A 12595-nucleotide genomic window follows, 5' to 3' on the forward strand; every position below is an offset into this window, starting at 1 on the left:
TTATCATAATATTTATATTTAAGTGTATTGTATTTATAACATTTTATTTTGTCATTAATTCTTTTGTATTTTTATCATTTTGTATTGTCTTAAGTTGTCCAAGTTGTTAAAAATGTTATTTTTCTTAATAAAAGCTGTATGTATGGATTGCCATTTTGTTGCCTATTAGACGTATATATGTAGTCGTTTAATAGCCGTCTAATTGATGACTAGTCTATAAATGGGCTATGATTAGACGTCTATTAGATTTTCACTGACAGCCCAAATTTAGCCTCGTTTTAGCCTAGACGTCTAGGCTATATTTAGATGTCTAATAGACGTCTTTTAAACGCAAAATTGCTTGCTGGACGTATCTCCACGACCAGTTCTGTAAAAGGAGGCCATCATTCATGCGTACTTACTTAAATCCATGCCCTGTGACAACATGAGATCTTCATTTGCGTTGCTTTCCATTTGAGAGCATCTTTTTTGAAGAAGTAACACAAAAACGCCCGCCGAGATGTGCGCTCATCCACCACATTCACTACATTAATCAAGTGCATCGCCCCCACACTTTCTGAATCTTCCTTTCCCGGCTGGGACGTTTGTTATCTCGTCTCTGAACATGCCCCGACGGCCCTGCAGTGAGTCACTGCACACCAAAGCCAAAATAAAAATGAGGGTAACCCTGAGGTTGTAGTGGATACTGATGCAATTCTAAATAAATAAACCTTTAATAAGACTTTTGGAAAGAGGTAGGCTGCACAAACAAAATGAGCCCACATATTTTAGTTCAGGTTAATATTTTATTACGTGATCAGTCTTCTGCTTTCAGTGGATTGCAGTAGGACATGCTTTGTATGTATTCCTTCATTAATTTATACCTCCATACTTCTTCACACTTCATATTTTACTCTTTATATTTTGATTGATACATAATTGATTGTTCTATTAAATATTTGCTGTTTTATTGAATTTATATGCATAAAAATGTCATTGTGCAAAAGGCAAGAAAGTACAGTATTATATTTCCTGTAGTATGTACATTTACACTATGCCATTTGAAAATTTCAACCCACAAAACTTAAAATTTAAGTTTAATTGTGCCGTTTTGTAAGTAAAATCAAAGTGGTACCAAAGTCACAAGCTGTATTACTACAATACTGAATGTACTTACTAATATCACAGAATAATATAAAAACGTAATATGATCAAGTGTGTAACAAGATAGATTGATGGCAACAAAAGATGTTATCAGTCTACCTATATTGGTAACAATGATATGAACATGTTTAAAGGGATCTGTGTTTTTAAGTGTTCAATGGCTCAAAGAAAGCAGGTATGTGTATGAATCAGAATTGAATCTGAATGAGTGTGCTCAGATGGCCTACTTTCATGACCAGCCTTCTGGTGTCTCTGTCCCTTTGCGAGTTATCATAAATATTTGTTTTATTCAGCTGCAACATATCTCTTTGCCAGATTAAACACACACACACACACACACACACACACACACACACCACTAAAGACGAGCTTTGGCAGTAATTTCATTTCACATTTTTCAGTCTTAGCACAACACCTGTCACCTTATAAGGCTATAATGTTCAAATGCATGCACAGACAGCGGTCGAAACATAGCAGGCACATCTTAGCAAAACGCCTGTTGCCTCTGGATTTGGTGAATTGTTGTAAACATGAGGAGATCATAGTGCATTCACTGTTTATTTGCTGCAAATGTGAACACTGCAGTTTAAATACAAGAGAGCGTTTGCTCTGAACATAGCGCACACTGAAATTAGAGGCTCTCACCACCCTCTCGCTTTCACAGTGCAAAAACAATCTTCCGCTCAGTCACCCTGCAGCAGCCCACAAGTCACAGCTGTGAAAAATCAGGATAGTGCAAAAAGCCTTGCCTACGAGCCTTGGAGTCGTTGTGATCACGACAAGCTCTGAACCCCATCAGTAATGATTACAACACCACACATAGACGGGGAACATGTCCCATGGTAGATCATCTAGATAGATAGATAGATAGATAGATAGATAGAACGTAGTGAATGAGCAGACGCATTTAAGCACTATATTGTCCAAGGACAGATAGATAAATAGACAGACAGACAGACAGATAGATGCAATGCACTGATGAAGACAAATGCGCCATCACATGGTATTAATGACGGGCAATAGGGACAGAAATGGAGTCAACCCGCAATAACTAAACCAGTGACGGAACCCGCATTGCATCACAGAATCAATTCCTGGTCAGTGCACGCGCCTCATGATCTGCCGGCTTAATTACTCCTTTACCTATCATGCGAACCGAACCGTTTAGGTGATGCATTACCACCGACAAGTATGTTTTAAGGGAAGCGATTGGCCAGTTTTTTTGGGGGAAGTTTAGCCTCCAGTCTGACGCGAATTCAAAGACGAGCGAGAGGCATCAGCAACAGGGCACTGCCAATTCACCGGCGAGGACAATTACACAGAAAGTATCTCGATCGTATAGACGATCAATTGGGACCGAACAGCACTGACGACATTACTCGATTTTGATTGCGTTGCTCTAATTGTGTGGGGATTTCTTACATTTTTGCGTCATTAAATGGAGCGGCGTAGGTGACGTTTGGACTGTTGCGTTCAAGAGGAGCTCTTACCAAGACTAAAAGCCGGCGCGGAAAAATGTAAGTAGCCGTCAAAGACGAAATATACAACCTGTTAAGGTGTCCAATGTTGCTGCCGATAAACTGCGCGTTAAAGCGCTTTAGAAGTCACTCAGCTGCCATCAGAACAATCCGTTCGCCTTTTTTGAAGCTTTTGCGTGTCATCCTTATTCCGAAGGGCATTTAATCGACTGGGTTATCTTGTGGGGCTCAAGGGCACAGTGTTATTCGTGCAGGGAGTTGAACATACGCCTGATTCTCTTGTCTAGATCCTCTAATAAGGACAAATAGGCACAATTTTGTCAGACCGACTCAGTGTAAGATGATGTCCTATCGCTCTCAAGAAAGCCTGTGGATTCAGTCGTTTATCTATCTACATCCAATGTCCCTTCAGGGTCCTTTCTTAGTGTTAGAGGAATCTAAAACGCAACGAAAAATTTGCATCTACATAATTCAAAACAGAAATCGATATCTCCACCTCTGCATTCACTTAAGGGACAAATTATGTTGAAATTGGAAATGGAAGAGTTCACTTCACATTCAGAAGAGAAAAAAAATATCTCATAACTTGGAGAGAAACGTTATCTCCTTAACTTGATTGATTGATTTGGTATCATGTGGACTTGATAAATTGCTATCAATTCAAGTTTGATTTAAAAAATGATGCACACTACTCTGTCAATTTATGGTAAAAATGTCAGCTGTATTTGCTAGAACTTTACCAAAAAAATACACTGAAGATATTACAAGTATTACAGGATGGCATTTTGGTGACCAGATTTCACAGTTCCTAAATATGTGTCATTTAATTATTTAATGTGTTATAATAACCTATCTGAGGTATAATCTGTTTGTTTTAACGTGTGATATGATATGATACAAATGGTACAATGGAAAGCCACACGATGACTTAAAGTTCAGCAACATTGGCCTCTTCAGCAACAGTGACTAATAATAATAACTTGAAGACAGAGCAAAGTGTTGCCCACACAACACACAAAACACCATCAGGGTAACTCACATGACACTGATGTACTGCAGTAAACATTAACTAAATAACAAAAAAATACTATACTTAGAACATCTCAATACACATAACAAAAATAAGAAGAAACAAATTAGTTTAATGAAATCTAAATCAATTTGATTGATCATGGAGGGAATTCTGTCAATTCTTCTCCCTCATAAAATAAAAGACAAATAAATATAATTAAAATCACAATTTCAGTAATATTTTACTGTAAAATTGCCTTCTTGAATTTAATATAATTGTCCTTACAATTTTATACTTCTAGAAAACATTTTTGCAGTTCTACAGTGAAATTACATGTATTGTTTTTATTCAATATTTTTTTTATTGTATATGAAAATAACTTAAGTTTATATCTTAAGTTTGTTATTTAGTTAACTGTTCAGTTAATAAATTAATAGGGTTTTTATAGCATTTGTACATTATTTTTCTGTTCAAATGACAAAATACAGTCTATTTTTAGCCTGAACGTATTTACACTCATAGAATTTAAAATGAGCGAAAACCCATTTTGTTGTAGGCTAGTATTGAGCAAAAGAGAGCCACATGCTATTGAGTTCAATTCAATTATGACAAAAATCTTAAGTGTCGATTATTCCTTTGAAATTGTAATTGCGATTATTAATTACGATTAACTGAATGATGTTTACACCTTTGTTTGAAGCAACTGCATGCCATATTTTTATATGAAAATAAACAAGCTGAAAACACTAACTGAAAAACTTTTATTGCTTTTCTATTGTATTAAGCCTCAAATGTCAACTATATATTGGATTGGTTTCTTCTTTAAATAAAAAGGTAAAAATATGCATGGTATTATAATGTTATACTAAAATTAAAACAATGGAAATCCCCTTAAGATAACATGTAGAAAGAAAAAAGCATCTTAAGCATGCAGAATAGCGTACTTTGTATGATTGTGTATGTGACTAATAAAATTGAACTTGAACTTGAACTTAAACATAAGTGGACTTTGAACGATTAATTGCTGCTTTGAACGATTATGTAATTGTGGCATCCGTAATTGTAATCGCGAGTAGAAATTCGATTAATTGTGCAGCCCTACACTGGGTCTTATTCCCTGTCTGGGATGGTAATGTACTTGTATGTAATCTAATATCGACCCTTGTTTCACACCCCCACTACGGATCGACGTCACATTTTCTCACCCAGACCCACATTTAGTCAATGAACAAGATGTTCTTTTGAACTCTTTGGGCTTCCACAATTAATTAAAAGAATATTACAGAAAGTTTTGTGGAAGATGCATCGAATTGGGTCAGTGTGTTAGTGCTGAAGGTGTTGGAACACCCAATTCAAAGGAATGTGCAATGGGTATGGATGCTCACCTGTCCATACCATGTGACGTGTGTAGCCTTTGTGCTCGAACAGTTAAGTGAAGATGGTTTGCACAGCGCAGCCAGGTGTATAAAGACGCACAGAAATAAGGTTGGTTTATTTACTACTAATCTTAATAATCTTAAATGTTCATCCAAAATGAAAATTAATTTTCTTCTGTGGAACACAAAAGACAATATTTTGAAAATTTTGAAAATATTAATGCCATCCTAAGATATTCATTAAATATGTTTAACAATTGTAGACATTTACTTTTCATTTCAGAATGTATTATCTATATTTCACACTTTACATTTTTCTTGTACAGCAAAAATACCACTCAAAAGTTTGGGGTCAGTAAATTTTTTCAAACATTAAATTTATCAAAAGTACAGAAGCGGATTAGGGCCAAGCAATAATAAAAAAATAAAACCTTAATACCAATAAAAGATAAAAACCTTGAGATTAAAGTCGTTAAATTTCGAGAAAAAAAAGGTCGAAATAAAATGTTGAGAATAAACTCATTAAATTACGAGAAAAGCCGAGATAAAATGTTGAGATTAAACTCATTAAATTTCGAGAATAAAGACGTTATGTTTGTTGCTGCTGTGTGTTTTGAGTTTGAGCTCCATCAAGTTAATTCTTTATCGTCTATTTTTTTAATCTTAAAATCAATTTTATACACTGTCATTTTCGTTTCTATAACGTGTGAATATATCCTCTATCGTATTCTACAACAAAAACAATCAGAGCGCCTTGTTATCACTAGTTTTATTTTGATTTCCCGAGTCCGCTATTAGCCTTGTCTAGATCCTCTAATAAGGACAAATAGGCACAATTTTGTCAGACCGACTCAGTGTAAGATGATGTCCTATCGCTCTCAAGAAAGCCTGTGGATTCAGTCGTTTATCTATCTACATCCAATGTCCCTTCAGGGTCCTTTCTTAGTGTTAGAGGAATCTAAAACGCAACGAAAAATTTGCATCTACATAATTCAAAACAGAAATCGATATCTCCACCTCTGCATTCACTTAAGGGACAAATTATGTTGAAATTGGAAATGGAAGAGTTCACTTCACATTCAGAAGAGAAAAAAAATATCTCATAACTTGGAGAGAAACGTTATCTCCTTAACTTGATTGATTGATTTGGTATCATGTGGACTTGATAAATTGCTATCAATTCAAGTTTGATTTAAAAAATGATGCACACTACTCTGTCAATTTATGGTAAAAATGTCAGCTGTATTTGCTAGAACTTTACCAAAAAAATACACTGAAGATATTACAAGTATTACAGGATGGCATTTTGGTGACCAGATTTCACAGTTCCTAAATATGTGTCATTTAATTATTTAATGTGTTATAATAACCTATCTGAGGTATAATCTGTTTGTTTTAACGTGTGATATGATATGATACAAATGGTACAATGGAAAGCCACACGATGACTTAAAGTTCAGCAACATTGGCCTCTTCAGCAACAGTGACTAATAATAATAACTTGAAGACAGAGCAAAGTGTTGCCCACACAACACACAAAACACCATCAGGGTAACTCACATGACACTGATGTACTGCAGTAAACATTAACTAAATAACAAAAAAATACTATACTTAGAACATCTCAATACACATAACAAAAATAAGAAGAAACAAATTAGTTTAATGAAATCTAAATCAATTTGATTGATCATGGAGGGAATTCTGTCAATTCTTCTCCCTCATAAAATAAAAGACAAATAAATATAATTAAAATCACAATTTCAGTAATATTTTACTGTAAAATTGCCTTCTTGAATTTAATATAATTGTCCTTACAATTTTATACTTCTAGAAAACATTTTTGCAGTTCTACAGTGAAATTACATGTATTGTTTTTATTCAATATTTTTTTTATTGTATATGAAAATAACTTAAGTTTATATCTTAAGTTTGTTATTTAGTTAACTGTTCAGTTAATAAATTAATAGGGTTTTTATAGCATTTGTACATTATTTTTCTGTTCAAATGACAAAATACAGTCTATTTTTAGCCTGAACGTATTTACACTCATAGAATTTAAAATGAGCGAAAACCCATTTTGTTGTAGGCTAGTATTGAGCAAAAGAGAGCCACATGCTATTGAGTTCAATTCAATTATGACAAAAATCTAAGTGGCGATTATTTCTTTGAAATTGTAATTGCGATTATTAATTACGATTATCACAAATTGATGTTTTGAGTAGCTTTATACCATTGCTTGAAGCAACTGCATGCCATATTTTTATATGAAAATAAACAAGCTGAAAACACTAACTGAAAAACTTTTATTGCTTTTCTATTGTATTAAGCCTCAAATGTCAACTATATATTGGATTGGTTTCTTCTTTAAATAAAAAGGTAAAAATATGCATGGTATTATAATGTTATACTAAAATTAAAACAATGGAAATCCCCTTAAGATAACATGTAGAAAGAAAAAAGCATCTTAAGCATGCAGAATAGCGTACTTTGTATGATTGTGTATGTGACTAATAAAATTGAACTTGAACTTGAACTTAAACATAAGTGGACTTTGAACGATTAATTGCTGCTTTGAACGATTATGTAATTGTGGCATCCGTAATTGTAATCGCGAGTAGAAATTCGATTAATTGTGCAGCCCTACACTGGGTCTTATTCCCTGTCTGGGATGGTAATGTACTTGTATGTAATCTAATATCGACCCTTGTTTCACACCCCCACTACGGATCGACGTCACATTTTCTCACCCAGACCCACATTTAGTCAATGAACAAGATGTTCTTTTGAACTCTTTGGGCTTCCACAATTAATTAAAAGAATATTACAGAAAGTTTTGTGGAAGATGCATCGAATTGGGTCAGTGTGTTAGTGCTGAAGGTGTTGGAACACCCAATTCAAAGGAATGTGCAATGGGTATGGATGCTCACCTGTCCATACCATGTGACGTGTGTAGCCTTTGTGCTCGAACAGTTAAGTGAAGATGGTTTGCACAGCGCAGCCAGGTGTATAAAGACGCACAGAAATAAGGTTGGTTTATTTACTACTAATCTTAAAATAATATTATGTTCATCCAAAATGAAAATTAATTTTCTTCTGTGGAACACAAAAGACAATATTTTGAAAAAGTTGTGGTTTAAACAACTGGATAGAGGTAGATTACCAGATATGACAGTGTACTTTGCAATGATCTGTTTGATGACAGCTATACAAACACAAAGACATGTTGTTTCTATCAGTATTTATAAGCAAAGACAGGGTTTTTTAGTTAAAGGGTTAATTCACCCAAAAATGAAAATTAGCCCATAAATTACTCACCCTCAAGTTATCCTAGGTGTATATGACTTTCTTCTTTCAGATGAATCCAGTCGGAGTTATATTAAAAATTGTCTTTGATCTTTCAAGCTGTTTAATGCCACTCAGCGGGTGTTGCATGCATCAGTCCAAAAGAAGTTAAATAAAAAGCGCCCATCCATTAAAAAAAGTGTCTCACACGGCTCCAGGGGGTGAACAAAGTCCTCCTGTAGCGAATCGATGCGTTTTTGTAAGAAAATATCCATATTCAAAACGTAATAATCATTTTAATGTAGCTTGCGCCAACAGTTGTACATGGAAGCAGCTCCGGGCGGATGACGTATGAGGTCAGCTATGCACATGCGCCGTTTAGAAGTGACGAACGCGGAAGCGCAGGTCAAAACAAAACAACGGTCACTTATTAGAAGTACAAAACGAGGATTTGTAAAGAAGAATGAAGAATGATTTCAATATAAGCCAAGAGGAGACTGGTTTTCCTTAATTTATGGGCTAATTTTCATTTTTGGGTGAACTAACTCTTTAAGTCTGAATGCATGAGCATGCATAGAGGAGAGAGAGAGAGCTTGAACATGTATACTCAAAAACACTGCAGTGTCGCAAGAAAACTGACAGAATTCACAGTGCTACATTCATATTTCATCCCAGCCTGTGCCCCTGCTGTTCCCTGAGCTGGCAGTAGACCTGTTACTGAGCCCAAAAGCAGCATACCAGTCTCTGTCTCTGTAAGGAAATCTGCTTAACAACCTATTGGTTTCTTTCTCTCTCTCCAAGGAATACTGTCTTTCATCCCATGAAGCCTTTGAGCTGTTGGTGCTCGTGGACCGAATTTAAAATGCATCCTATGCATTTCAAGCTTGCATCTATATTTAGTAGTATTTACAGTAAGCATAAGTAATATTAATGAGCGGTGTAATGAACTGCCAGCTGGCTCTCCACAGGTTTTGAAAGTGATGTTCTGTGTCGTCGATACAAATCAGTTCATTTAGAAGGGTAACAGGTGCATCCCAATTTAAACTGAAAATAATTCAGCTCTATGAGTATCAATTTTGAGTTTCCAAAGTTTTCTCTCATTGTAAATAACAAATCTTTGTATGACAAACTGAAAACATATCTGTTCCTGCCTCGGGTCATTAAAACTTAGTCATAAAACAGCCTGGTATGCGTAATCTACGAGTTAAGTGCTTGAGTGCACAGTAGAGCAAAATAGCGATTACTCACAGCGGTAGAAAATATATCTGTTGACTTTTGACAATCGAGTCAACAGGTATGAAGTGTAGTAACCCCTGTCTTCCCACACAAAGCGTTTTTTTTTTTTAGCGCGTTATGGCATTTATTGCAGTGCACGCTCGGGAAGAGGGAAGAGTTCATTCGACAGCTGGATGGGCTGCTGAGCTCTTTTCTACGGTGAATGACCTGTTACTCAGTTTATGCTGCTTGTTGAATTGCGTCCCGGTTTTGCGGAGGTGATCTTGTGGCTTTTGGGAACATCTTATAGCGTTTAAATATTTAATTCCCCGCTATATTCACGGTTATGGCGCCAGATCGAGCCCCTCAGCGCGTGCTTCAGTACCAGCAAACTCTGGTGAGTATTTCTTTCTGGTCAGAGTGATTCGGATTATTTTATTATTATTAATTTTCGCGAAACCAGCTGTTTTATCCGCAGAGGTGCTGTAAAAGTATGATTGAGTGAGAGTGTAAAGCTGTGGGTTTATTTTAGTTATGAATGAAATCACATTTTGAATTGAGTAGGCGATTACATGTTGAATACTGAGAATGTAAATAGCCTAATTACTGTAGGCCAGGTGTGTAAAAGACGGTTGATATTTCGTTTGTGTGTGTTGCTTGACATTTGTAACAAACTTATATGCAGTTTCCAGCTAATTAAGTCATTTGTATGTTGATATAGGAGGTAATTCAAGTCTGTTGAGTCCACAATAACATTTGAAGCATAACTAATGGCATCATTTGCATTACGAGTTCATCCACATTTCAAGTTTAAGGGCATCATCAAAGTCCCCCCTTCATCCCTGTTTCATTCCTCCAGTGCCCCTCCTACTCCTGCTCTTGCACTTGTGGACTTAATGTAGATCCACTCTGAATATTAATTGACTCATGCACCAGTTTCCCCCATTTCTGTCACATGGTGATTGACAGCTGTACCCTGGAGCACTTGACAGGGATATCTCTATATTCAGGCAGATATGAAGAGAAGGAGAACTGGAGAAGGACACGTTCAAACGGTCGGTGTGGGGTACAGTCGCTTCGTTCTGCGCCAAAATCCCCTGCTTCACCTCTCCCACTAACATCAATATCTGAGCAAGTTTTTTGCACTGTTATGACAAATGCGTTTGCATAATGAAGGTGGCGTGAAGTGGCCGCACTCGGATCCATGTGTTGAATTTGTATCTTGTCTTTTTGAGTTCAGGCTATTTCTGAGCAGCCTTTCTCCCTGCAGGGCCAGACGATGTGTTCCACAGCGTCTATGTGTGTGATGAATGAAACTGGGACATTTTTTTTCCAGCCCTGCTTTCCTTATCGGTGAGAGGATCAATAAAGCGCTATACAAAATGGTGGCTGGAGACTCATGGTTTCATTCCCTCTCTCAACACCTTTCCCTTTAACTAGGGGTTGGGCCTCGTTCTGATTGATGTCTTTATCATTTACTGTCCTCACGACATGCTTCGCTGCACTGCCAGACACTAGTCTGTCTGGACAAATTTGGCCAAAGGAGGATTAGGCTGTGATGTGTGCTTTTCCATGCTATGTTTGTTTTTCTTTCAGTATGTGCACTCTCTGTATTTTATTGTCTATTAATTGAATTTCTCCAGGGACTTTTCAATGCTTATGCTTTTGTGACTCACATTTTCCGAGTATAAATGCTCAAATATGGCACTCAATACTGTCAGTTTTAAGAAATCTGGCCTTGCTCAGTGATTCGTGTTTGCACTGAAACTCATGTGATTGCACAGGCGATATTATCTTCTCAAAGGACCTTTTAAATGGTCTTGCAGGAAAGGGCATCATGAGTGCAGTGAGTCTGCTCTTCAGTGGCCTTTTGTATCTTGCAGCTCTCGATTGCACATACCCTCACTATTTGCAATTTTCTCCCCGCTCCTTTCAAAGAATCTGTTTCTTTCAAGCTTCTCATCTTCACTGGCAGTACCTTTGGAAGATTTTTCTATATTGTTTGGGATTAGGGAAAGAACCATGAAGCTTACATTTCTGCTTCCTCAAGAGAGCCAGGTCAGATGGGTTTCCTTCAAGCTTTCAGCAAAAATAGAACACCTGGGGACACTTTCCTCCTAGCTTTAGCACACATCACTCTGTGTCACTCAGCCCCAAATGCATGGACCAGTGGAGAGTCTCTGCATATCACCTTGTCTGATCATTGGCAGAATCCATCAAAAATCCGTCCCCCATCTCCAGCTGAAATGCTGCAGGTCTAGCAGGGGTTTACGTATGAGAGCTGGATAAGTGCCAAGTAGAGATTACAGACAGGTGTCAGTCTGGAGGCAAGCAGTGGGGGAAAGCAGGTGCACTGTGTGTCCAAGGAAAATCGCAAGAGTGGCTGTTTACTTGTCTGAGAGGATGGATAAATTGATGGTACTGCTGAAAGACGGAGTGAGTAAAACAGGGATTGAATGTGCTGGTGAAACTGGTTGAGTCAGAGAAGACATTAGTCAGGACTACAAGAGCAGTGGCAATTAAAGGAATAGTGCACCCAAAAATTACAAGTGATGACAAATACATTTTGTCATTATTTACTCACCCTCATGTCATTCCATATTACTTTTTTCTTTTGTGAAGCAAAGAAAGTGGTTGGTCACTGCCAAATGGATAAAATGGACAAAAAGTACATAAGTGACTTAAAGGGGTCCTATTATGCTCTTTTACAAAGTCTTGATTTTGTTTTGGGGGTGTACTAGAACATGCTCTCATGTTTGGTGGTTCGAAAACCGCATTATTTTTCACATAATTTACATTATTAAAATACCTTTCTCCCCAGCCTGGCACAAACGGCTCGATTAGTTCCGGCTTTGATGAAGGTCCGCCTTCCGAAAAACAAAATGTGTTGTGATTGGTTAGCTGTCCCAGTGCGTTGTGATTGGCGAACAGCTTAGACGGTGTTTCAAGTACTGCCACGCCCCTTACTCCATCTTTCAACAAAAGCTTTAGGCGAATCCGGCAGGCACTGTACTGTGTCATGTTGTGGAAGCTGTCCTCAGTAAAATGCGCAGCACACAATAGCAAATTGGGGTTATAATGCTCAG

General features: G+C 36.9%; 1 protein-coding gene across 1 annotated transcript in view; it reads left to right on the top strand.

The window, feature by feature from the left end:
• Positions 1-2096: 2096 nt before the first annotated feature.
• Positions 2097-12595, top strand: part of LOC107677884 (chloride channel protein 2-like) — a 53499-nt gene continuing 43000 nt past the window's right edge. The window contains exon 1 of the mRNA XM_016472954.1: positions 2097-2660. The gene's annotated coding sequence lies outside the window, so the exon portion shown is untranslated. The remainder of the gene's footprint in view (positions 2661-12595) is intronic.

The sequence above is a fragment of the Sinocyclocheilus anshuiensis genome, unplaced genomic scaffold (genome assembly GCF_001515605.1).
Source record: "Sinocyclocheilus anshuiensis isolate Anshui unplaced genomic scaffold, SAMN03320099.WGS_v1.1 scaffold1299, whole genome shotgun sequence".
NCBI lineage: Eukaryota > Metazoa > Chordata > Actinopteri > Cypriniformes > Cyprinidae > Sinocyclocheilus > Sinocyclocheilus anshuiensis.